Here is a 9,124-nt window from a genome sequence, read left to right as displayed (position 1 = left end):
GGAAATGATCCTCTTCTGCCAGTACCACGGCAGCTTACCTTCTAAACCCATAATGATCATATCTGGCTTCATCTTTTCTGTCAAATGTGACAGTCTTGAAACCCACTTCCTAGCGAAATCCTTTACTGATTCACGCCCTGGGAAAAACTTCTTACCACTCCAGAATTCCCTTAACACATCATTTTGTTTGTTATGTGACCAGTATTCGTTGAGAAATGCAGACTTAAATTCAGATAAAGTTTTACATTTGATCATTACATCCGCTGACCATCGCAAAGCATCACCTGACAAATGACTTCTTATAAATGAAATTTTTTCTCTTTCTGACCAAGTGTTGGGGAGAACATCCTCAAAGTCATTCCAAAATTCAAGAGGGTGAATGTACTTATCAGGATCAAAGCGCAAAAACTGTCGACACCCTATAAAAGCGGCGTCAACTGAAGTCACATGCTGTACAGTAGAATGACTAGAATTAACAGAGGTTACTCTATTTTCTAGGTTAGCAATGTTAGTATTTAATTCCTCTACTTGTGACTCTACTGCTTCTATCCTGGCAGAACATCTTTGTTCCACTGCACCACGAATTTCGGTACAGGTTTCTTTTACTTTCTCAATGTTTTTCTGACAAGTATCTACTTCAATTTGTACCTCTTTAACTTTGTCAGAGCAAAGTTTGGACTCGTTGCTCAATCTTTCGGACAACCTCACTTCCAAAAGTTCATCTGCCTCTTGATAATTTTTTTGAATTTGATCTATTTCACATTTGAAAGTACTATGCATTTTAGTTAACTGTTGCCCTACTTTTACTTGAACGTCATGATGAATAGCATCTATCTTATAATTCAAACTATTCCATTTTGATTGCAGTTCTTCTTTTAGTTCTTTATTACTATCCTCAATTTTAGCCTCAATTTTATTTTCCAACCCTTTATTACTATTTTCAATTTTAGCCTCAATTTTATTTTGGTTTGATTCGAGTTTGGCAAACAGTATTTGCATCCAATCCGGAGCTTCTACCTTGATACTTTGTATCTCTTGACTTGACTGAGCTGGAGATATATTGAGCTCAGTTTCACTACCTGACAAAGTTAGCAACTCTACTGGCTCCCTTTTGACTTCTATTTCACTTATTGATTGCATCCCTGCACTCTCATTTAAATTAAAGTCATAATTTACTGGTGACAAATTACGTTCTAGTTCAATATTTGAGGGATTAATGGAACCATCCTCATTAAACTCAATTCCTGATCCTGAGGATTCTTGGTCAGAGACCGGTTCCCTTCTGAAATGTACACTACTTTCCATATCTTTTAGTTTGTTAGCAGCAGTTAATAAATATTTTAAAAGTCTTTGACTTAACTTAAATGCTTGATTTCGACGAATGATGTCGTCGCGGTGTACCAGCAATCGTGATGCGACGCGTCGCGACGTATTGAAGGCAGCAGCAGCTGTAGCGTCGAGTACCGCCACAGGAATCGCCTACTGCAATAGCTCCAGGGGGGGGGCAGCAAGGCACCGTTGACCGCTCGGCGCAGCCGGCAGCTGTCTCGCAGATCAGCGCAGCTCCGCGATGACGCACCGTCTTCCTTTAGTCTCAGCGCCGTCGGCAGCCGCGATCCAGCATCGTCGCCTTCCTCACCATTGTCACTAACCAACGTACAGCGGTAGACACTTATTGTTTATACACTACACCCGCCTTTACTGGTAACACTGTTCCCACACTAGTTCAATTCAGTGTCCTGTTATTGCCTACCGAGTTCGTTAATTTATACCAATCGCTTTCACACATCGAGCACTTTTATTTGCTTTTAATTCAGTTTTCCTGGCCGATAAGCACCATATGTGGGGCGGCGAAGAAGTCGTCGAATGAGTTGTTTGAATGTTCATTTCACGTAACAGACTATTGCCGATGCAACATATGTGGGACGGCGAAGAAGTCGTTGTTTAATGTTGAATGAAAGTTGAACATTGCCACCTTAAATCACGCGAGCCTGGCAACTAATTTGGTGGCCAGTCAGAAAGCGAAGGGAAACTTACTGACCTTAGTTCCCAGTCTGCACGGCCACATTCCTGCACAGCCCAGCTAAACGAAAAATATCCATAGTTCTTCACGGGATTAGGGCTGCTTCAATAAAATTTAAAGTTCCAAACAAGATTTTATTATCTTAAAGGCTCACACAAATTACTCGAAACTTCTGAAAATGCCAAAGACATTAAATATTGTTAATTCAGCCAATCGTTTAATAGTTCAGAGGCGACTTCTACAGCAAGTTTCTCCCGAATAGTTCATTACTCTAACTAACGGTGCTCTATTAATAGTTCGCAATAATGTTAAAAAAAAAGATTAATGCTCGCCTTAAAAGTGGAGTTAGTCACCACTTGCCACGCGGAATTATACTTCACACGGACGGCACAATAACAGTTTGTTACCGAAGTCTAAACGATCCAGGACGGTGTACAGTCCTCGTGATTTTCAATGTCCGTTTACATTGCTAAGTACGCGCATGTCACAGCCCACTATGACGTCACCCGAGGCGAGGCGCGATCGGACGTTAAGCTCGCGTGGACTAGGCGTTGGTCTAATGCGGAGTGAGCTTACTACTGCCTCTGCCGCTCTTTTTATATAGCTCCGGCGCGTACCGCCAAGAGAGCATCTGTTCTTTCCGTTCCTATGCAGATGCCTGCAGCCTCCAAATGATCGCTATCTCAGGCACATAATCTTAAATATCAAATTTAATAATAGCTTTACAAACTTCTCAATTTTTGTATACATACATCTGAGCAGTACAGAAGCACGTAGAAAATCTCAGCCCGCTAAAATTAAAACTTTACTCTCTAGAATTTTTACAATGGAACTAACGGTAGATTGTTACCTCTGAACCATAGCTTTATCAAGACTTGTATCAGCTGTTAATTATGCTACAAGACTAAAACTTGGTGTAGCTTTGTTAATTGTCCTATCTGATCATTGGTCTTAAAGAATTTGTTTTATCATTAAAATTTAAAGTACTTAATCTATAATGCTTATGTACATTTTACTCACAAAAGTAGTTTTTACTAAATTACTAAAAAAACTAGAAGAGGTAACTGATTGTGGTATTTCCATTATTATTATTAGGGTGAACTGAAGCATCCTACCAATTTTCAATATTGTAGCTCTATTATTTCGCGCCTCTGATTTTTCCGAAAAACGCGGATTCTGGAGTCAATTTTAGTTTTATGGTTTTGGAAACCAGCACCACTCATTAATGACTTCTTACTGCACCTTCTCACCAAATTTTGGCTTCCTAGCGTCATTATTTAGCGCCTCCTATTTTTCTTTCAAAACGTGAATTTTACGTAAACTACTAATTTTATAACATTAAGATTTGTTACCTGAAACATTATTACATAGAACTATACTTTAACAAAGTTTTACACACAAATCTTAATTTTTACTTTTATGTTAAATGTGGTGCAATACTATATGCAGGCGCGTTACGATGACGTGACGCTACTAGCAGTGAACTAGGGTAAGTCCCGTGCACTCGCTCGCCTCTGTATCTTATACATGATACAGCGCTTGCTTTGCTTCACTCTCATTCTAAGTGGTGCAGTCACAGGGCTGGCTGAACACTGAGTGGCACAACAGACAAGCGTGATGTCTATGGTGTCGGCGGATGGGCTCACAGGCTAGACAGGCTCCCAGTCAGCAAGCAAAGAGGACACAGCCAGAAACGCCCACATGGTATTTGATGTTGCTTGGGGTGTGGCGACATAGAGGGTGGTACAGGAGGGCTCTTATATCCATGTCCGTCTTGATAGTGCCACAGTGTCCCAGCTGGAGGTGGTCCTTGGAAATTTCTAGCAGTGTTTCCAAGTGAGAATCAGATGAAGTCTGGTCCTCTGTGGGTGGCCTATACAAGGAGAGTGATAAGTGGTCAGCCATGGGAGGAGGATTGGGTCATGGAGAAAGAGGAAAGACAAGTTCTGAATATGGAGCAGGATAAAGAGAGGCTGGGAAGGAGACAAACTGCACATGAGATCACCACAAGGGGCATTCAAGGACATGAAAAGGGGTGAAAAAGGTTATACACTCTCTGCAGGTGGAGCTGGTTTTGAAGACAGATCACCATCCTGCCACTGGTATCTTGCAAATTTTTAAGTGTTCTAACTCAAACAGTGGAAAATTGAGAATAGAATGTAACAATATTATGAGAAGGAAAGTTGCTACTCACCATATAATAGAGATGCTGAGTCACAGATAGGCACAACAAAAAGACTTGCACAATTAAATTAAAGCTTTTGGCCAATGGGCTTCGTCAACAATAGACACACATATGCACATACACACACTCGCTAAAACACAACTCACACACATGACTGCAGTCTCAGGCAGCTGAAACCACGCTGTGAGCAGAGCACCAGTGCATGATGGGAGTGGTGACTGGGTCAGGATAAGGAGGAGGCTGAGGCAGGGAGGGGGAGGGATAGTGTGGTGGTGGTGGCAGACAATGTAGTGCTGCAGGTTAGACGGAGGGCAGGGGAGAGGTGGTGAGTGATTGGGGGGGGGGGGGGGGGGGGAGCAGAAAAGGAGAGAAATAAAAAGACTGGGAGTGGTGGTGGAAGACAGCAGTGTAGTGCTGGAATGGGAATAGGGAAGGTGCTGGATGGGTGAGTACAGTGACTAATGAAGGTTGAGGCCAAGAGGGTTAAGGGAACATAGGATGTGTTGCAAAGAAACTTCCCACCTGTGCAATTCAGAAAAGCTGGTGTTGGTGGGAATTATCGATATGACACAGGCTGTGAAGCAGTCATTGAAATGAAGGATATCATGTATGGCAGTGTATTCAGCAACAGGATGGTCCACTTGTTTCTTGCCCACAGTTTGTTAGTGTCCATTCAAATGGACAGACAGCTCGTTGGTTGTCATGCCTATATAGAATGCAGCACAGTGGTTGCAGCTTAGCTTGTAGACCACTTGACTGATTTCACAGATAGCCCTGCCTTTTATGGGATAGGTGATGTTAGTGACTGGACTGGAGTAGGTGGTGGTGGGAGGATGTATGGGACAGGTCTTGCATCTGGGTCTATTGCAGGGGTATGAGTCATGGGGTAAGGGACTGTGTGGTTGTGTAAGGATGGACAAGTATATTGTGTAGATTTGGTTGACGGCAGAATACCACTGTGGGAGGGGTGGGAAGGATAGTGAGCAGGACATTTCTCATTTCAGGGCACGACAAGAGGTAATCGAAACCCTGGTGGAGTATGTAATTCAGTTACTTCAGTCCTGGGTGGTACTGAGTTATGAGGGAAATGTTCCTCTGCAGCCAGACATTGGGACTGCTCCCAATTCCTTACCTTGTGGCTCATAGCCCTGTAATAGACCTAGATGCAAGACCTGTCCCATACATCCTCCCACCACAATCTACTCCAGTCTGGTACCTAACATCACCTATCCTGTCAAAGGCACGGCTACCTGCGAAATCAGTCATGTGGTGTACTAGCTAAGCTCCAACCATTGTGCTGCATTCTATGTAGACAAGACAACCAACAAGCTGTCTGTCCGCATGATTGTGTACAGACAAACTGTGGCCAAGAAACGAGCAGACCATCCTGTTGCTGAACACGCTGCCATACATGATATCCTTCATTTCAATGACTGCTTCACAGCCTGTGCTATATGGATGCTTCCCACCAACTCCAGCTTTTCTGAATTGCACAGGTGAGAACTTTCTTTGCAATACACCCTACATCCCTGTAATCCTCCTGGCCTCAACCTTCATTAGTCACTGTCCTCACCCATCCAGTCCCTTTCCTGTTCCCATTCCAGTGCTACACAGTTATCATTCCACCACCACTCCCAGTCTTTTTATTTCTCTCCTTTTCTGTTACTTCCCCCCCTCCCCCTCCCCACCTCTCACCTGCCCTGTCTAACCTGCAGCACTTCACTGTCCACCACTCCCAATATATTATCCCTCCCCCTCCCCACCCCAGCCTCCTCCTTATCCTGACCCAGTCACCACCCCCATCATGCACTGGTGCTGCTGCTCACAGTGTGGTTTCAGTTGCCTGAGGATGCAGTCGTGTGAGTGAGTTGTGTTTGCGTGCTTGCCTGTGTGTGTGTGTGTGTGTGTGTGTGTGTGTGTGTGTGTGTGTGTGTGTGTGTGTGTATGAGTGTGTCTATTGTTGATGATGGCCAATGGCCAAAAGCTTTAATTTAATTGTGAAAGTCTTTTTGTTGTGCCTATCTGCAATTCAAAGTCGTCTGACTGTAGTATACTCCTTTGTGCTGTATCACTATTAAGGGGATCTTACAACAAAATGGATATTCTTCTGGTTGGACCAATCTTCTGATAACATACCTTTAAATGCCTTAAGAAATAATGTCAGGTGTCCATCTCATGATGGAGTAAAATTTGGAAATCACTGGTTTGACCCTTTACCACCTACAGCAAAAAAATCACCACCACCACTATTGTATTGTAACTTACATTGTACTAAATTATCTACCTTGATTACTATCTCTCTGCTTGCATTTTCAAAGTTTAGGTAGTAGTAAAATGAAAGCCCATAAGAAAATGTGTTAATGAAGTTTTGACTTAAAATTCTTATTAGCTTCTTTTGTCTTAATTTTCAGTGTGAAATTTTTCTGTTCCAGTCTCACAGGGTTGCCATGTGAGAGAGTTTTGTGGATGGCAAAATTGTGGACATTTATTTTTTTAAATATCATCTACAATAAAGTATTAGTTAGTGTACTACTTATACAACACAAGCAAATACAAGTACTTTGTTCAACAACCATATGTACCAATACATATTACCATATGCAAAGTGTAAACCTGTATGCTATCATACTATTAATAAGTGACAAAATTACTGATTTGTGTAAGATAGCAAAGGCTGGGCTGACCAGATTACAGAGAGAAAATCCTGGGATACTGGTGTATAATTTTCATGTCAGTTTTTATAATATTTTGTAATGATAATAGCCTTGTGACAATACAACAGCTGAAAACTTCATAGCAAGAATATAACTACATTCAGTTAATTGGTACGGAATATGTAGGTACATTACACATAAATGATACTCTTTTCTTCAGAAATAAAAAGAAGACTATTATATATACTTTTTTATTTTTAATAGCTGGACACATTTTCTGCAGTGTTTAGCCACTCGCTGGGTATTTAGGTACAGTTATCTAATTCTAAAAACTATGTAATATTACTAATCACTAATTAGTTACAAATTATACATTTCATTTCAAAATTAAGAAATGACTGTTGGGGCAAGCATGCATATGTGAAAAACAATATTCAATAAGCACTGCTAGCACATGTCGCATCACTCACGTCCTTCACAAAATTAACTTCCTTATGGCTGCAGTTCCATTAGGTAAAATAGTATAAGTTAAAGTGATGTTCCTTTATCCCTCGTGTAGTTTTTCTTCTTACATATCTTCAGGGCCATAAAGTGGTAGATCGGCTAGTACTAATAAGTACTTTTCTTTTCAGTTCTTACTCTTTCTTAAGGCATAAGATGAGTTAAACCAAACATGGTAGGCCTATTTACTGTGAAAAAATATATATTTCTAGTACTTTTTAGTTCTAGAAAACTTTTTTTATGAATATTTAATGAAATGAAAAATGGTATTGCATGCATTTTGTTTCTCAATTAAAAACTGGAACAATTAGGTGTCTTGAATGATTTACTGAAGGCACCAAGATATTTATGTGATAACCAGGAATGTCATGGCGAAACCAGGACATCTGGCCAGCTTACTGAAAGTACAGCAAACTTGTACTAAAGACTTACAAGGGAAAATTCTCAAATTTGATCACACAAAATTCTGCACCCTCACAAAATCAATCCCTTGCCCTTTTCACTAGAACCTTGCCTTAACTAAGAGATCTGATCTCATGATCTCACAGTAATACTGTAAATCACACCCTCCTAATATTGTGTAAGGCCCTTGTGAGCATGCACAAGTGCAGCAACAGGACATGGCATGGACTTGACTAATGTCTAAAGTAGTGCTGGAAGGTATTGACACCATGAATCCTGCAGGACTGTCCATAAATCCACTAGAGTATGAGGGGGTGGAGATATCTTCTGAACACCACGTTGCAAGGCACCCCAGATATGCTCAATAATGCTCATGTCTGGAGATTTTGGTGGCCAGTGGAAGTGTTTAAATTCAGATGAGTGTTCCTGTAGCCAATCTGTAGCAATTCTGGATGTGTGGGGTGCCCAAGTCGGTCGGAATATACAATGGACATGAATGGATGCAGGTGACCAGACAGGAAGCTTATGTACATGTCACCTGTCAGACTCATATCTAGACATATCAGGGTTTCCATATCACTCCAGTTGCATATGCCCCACACCATTACCCCTTCACCAGCTTGAACAGAACCCTGTGGACATTCAAGGTCCATGGTTTCATGACGTTTTCTCCATACATGTACACGTCCATCCACTCAATACAATTTGAAACGAGACTCGTCCAACCAGGCAACATGTTTCCAGTCATCAACAGTCCAATGGCAGTGATGACGGGCCCAGGCGAGGTGTAAAGCTTTGTGTCATGCAGTCATTGATGGTACATGAGTGGACCTTCGGCTCTGAAAGCCCATATCTATCATGTTTTGCTGAATGGTTCTAATGTTGACACTTATTAATGGCCCAGCATTGAAATCTGCAGCAAAGTGCAGAAGGGTTGCACGTCTGTCACATTGAATGATTCTCTTCAGTTGTCATTGGTCCTTTTCTTGCAGGATTTTTTTCAGGCTGCGGATTCCTGATATTCATGGTACACTTGTGAAATGCTTGTACGGGAAAATTCCCACTTCATCGATACCTTGTAGGTGCTGTTTCCATTCCTCACCCACCAACTATAAAACGACATTCAGACTCACTTAAATCTTGATAACCTACCATTCTAGCAGCAGTAACCAACCTAACAACTATGCCAGACACTTATTGTCTTATAAAGCACTGTATTCTGCCTGTTTACATGTCTCTGTACATGAATACGCAAGCATATACCAGTTTCTATGGTGCTTCAGTGTATAACATTGGTTTTTGTGTTAACTGACACTAAATCTGAGGATTTTTGCTATCATGGTGTGTATTATGATTCAC

The sequence above is a fragment of the Schistocerca gregaria genome, chromosome 2 (genome assembly GCF_023897955.1).
Source record: "Schistocerca gregaria isolate iqSchGreg1 chromosome 2, iqSchGreg1.2, whole genome shotgun sequence".
Lineage (NCBI taxonomy): Eukaryota > Metazoa > Arthropoda > Insecta > Orthoptera > Acrididae > Schistocerca > Schistocerca gregaria.
The sequence above is the reverse complement of the archived record's forward strand: the minus strand, read 5'-3'. Positions refer to the sequence as shown.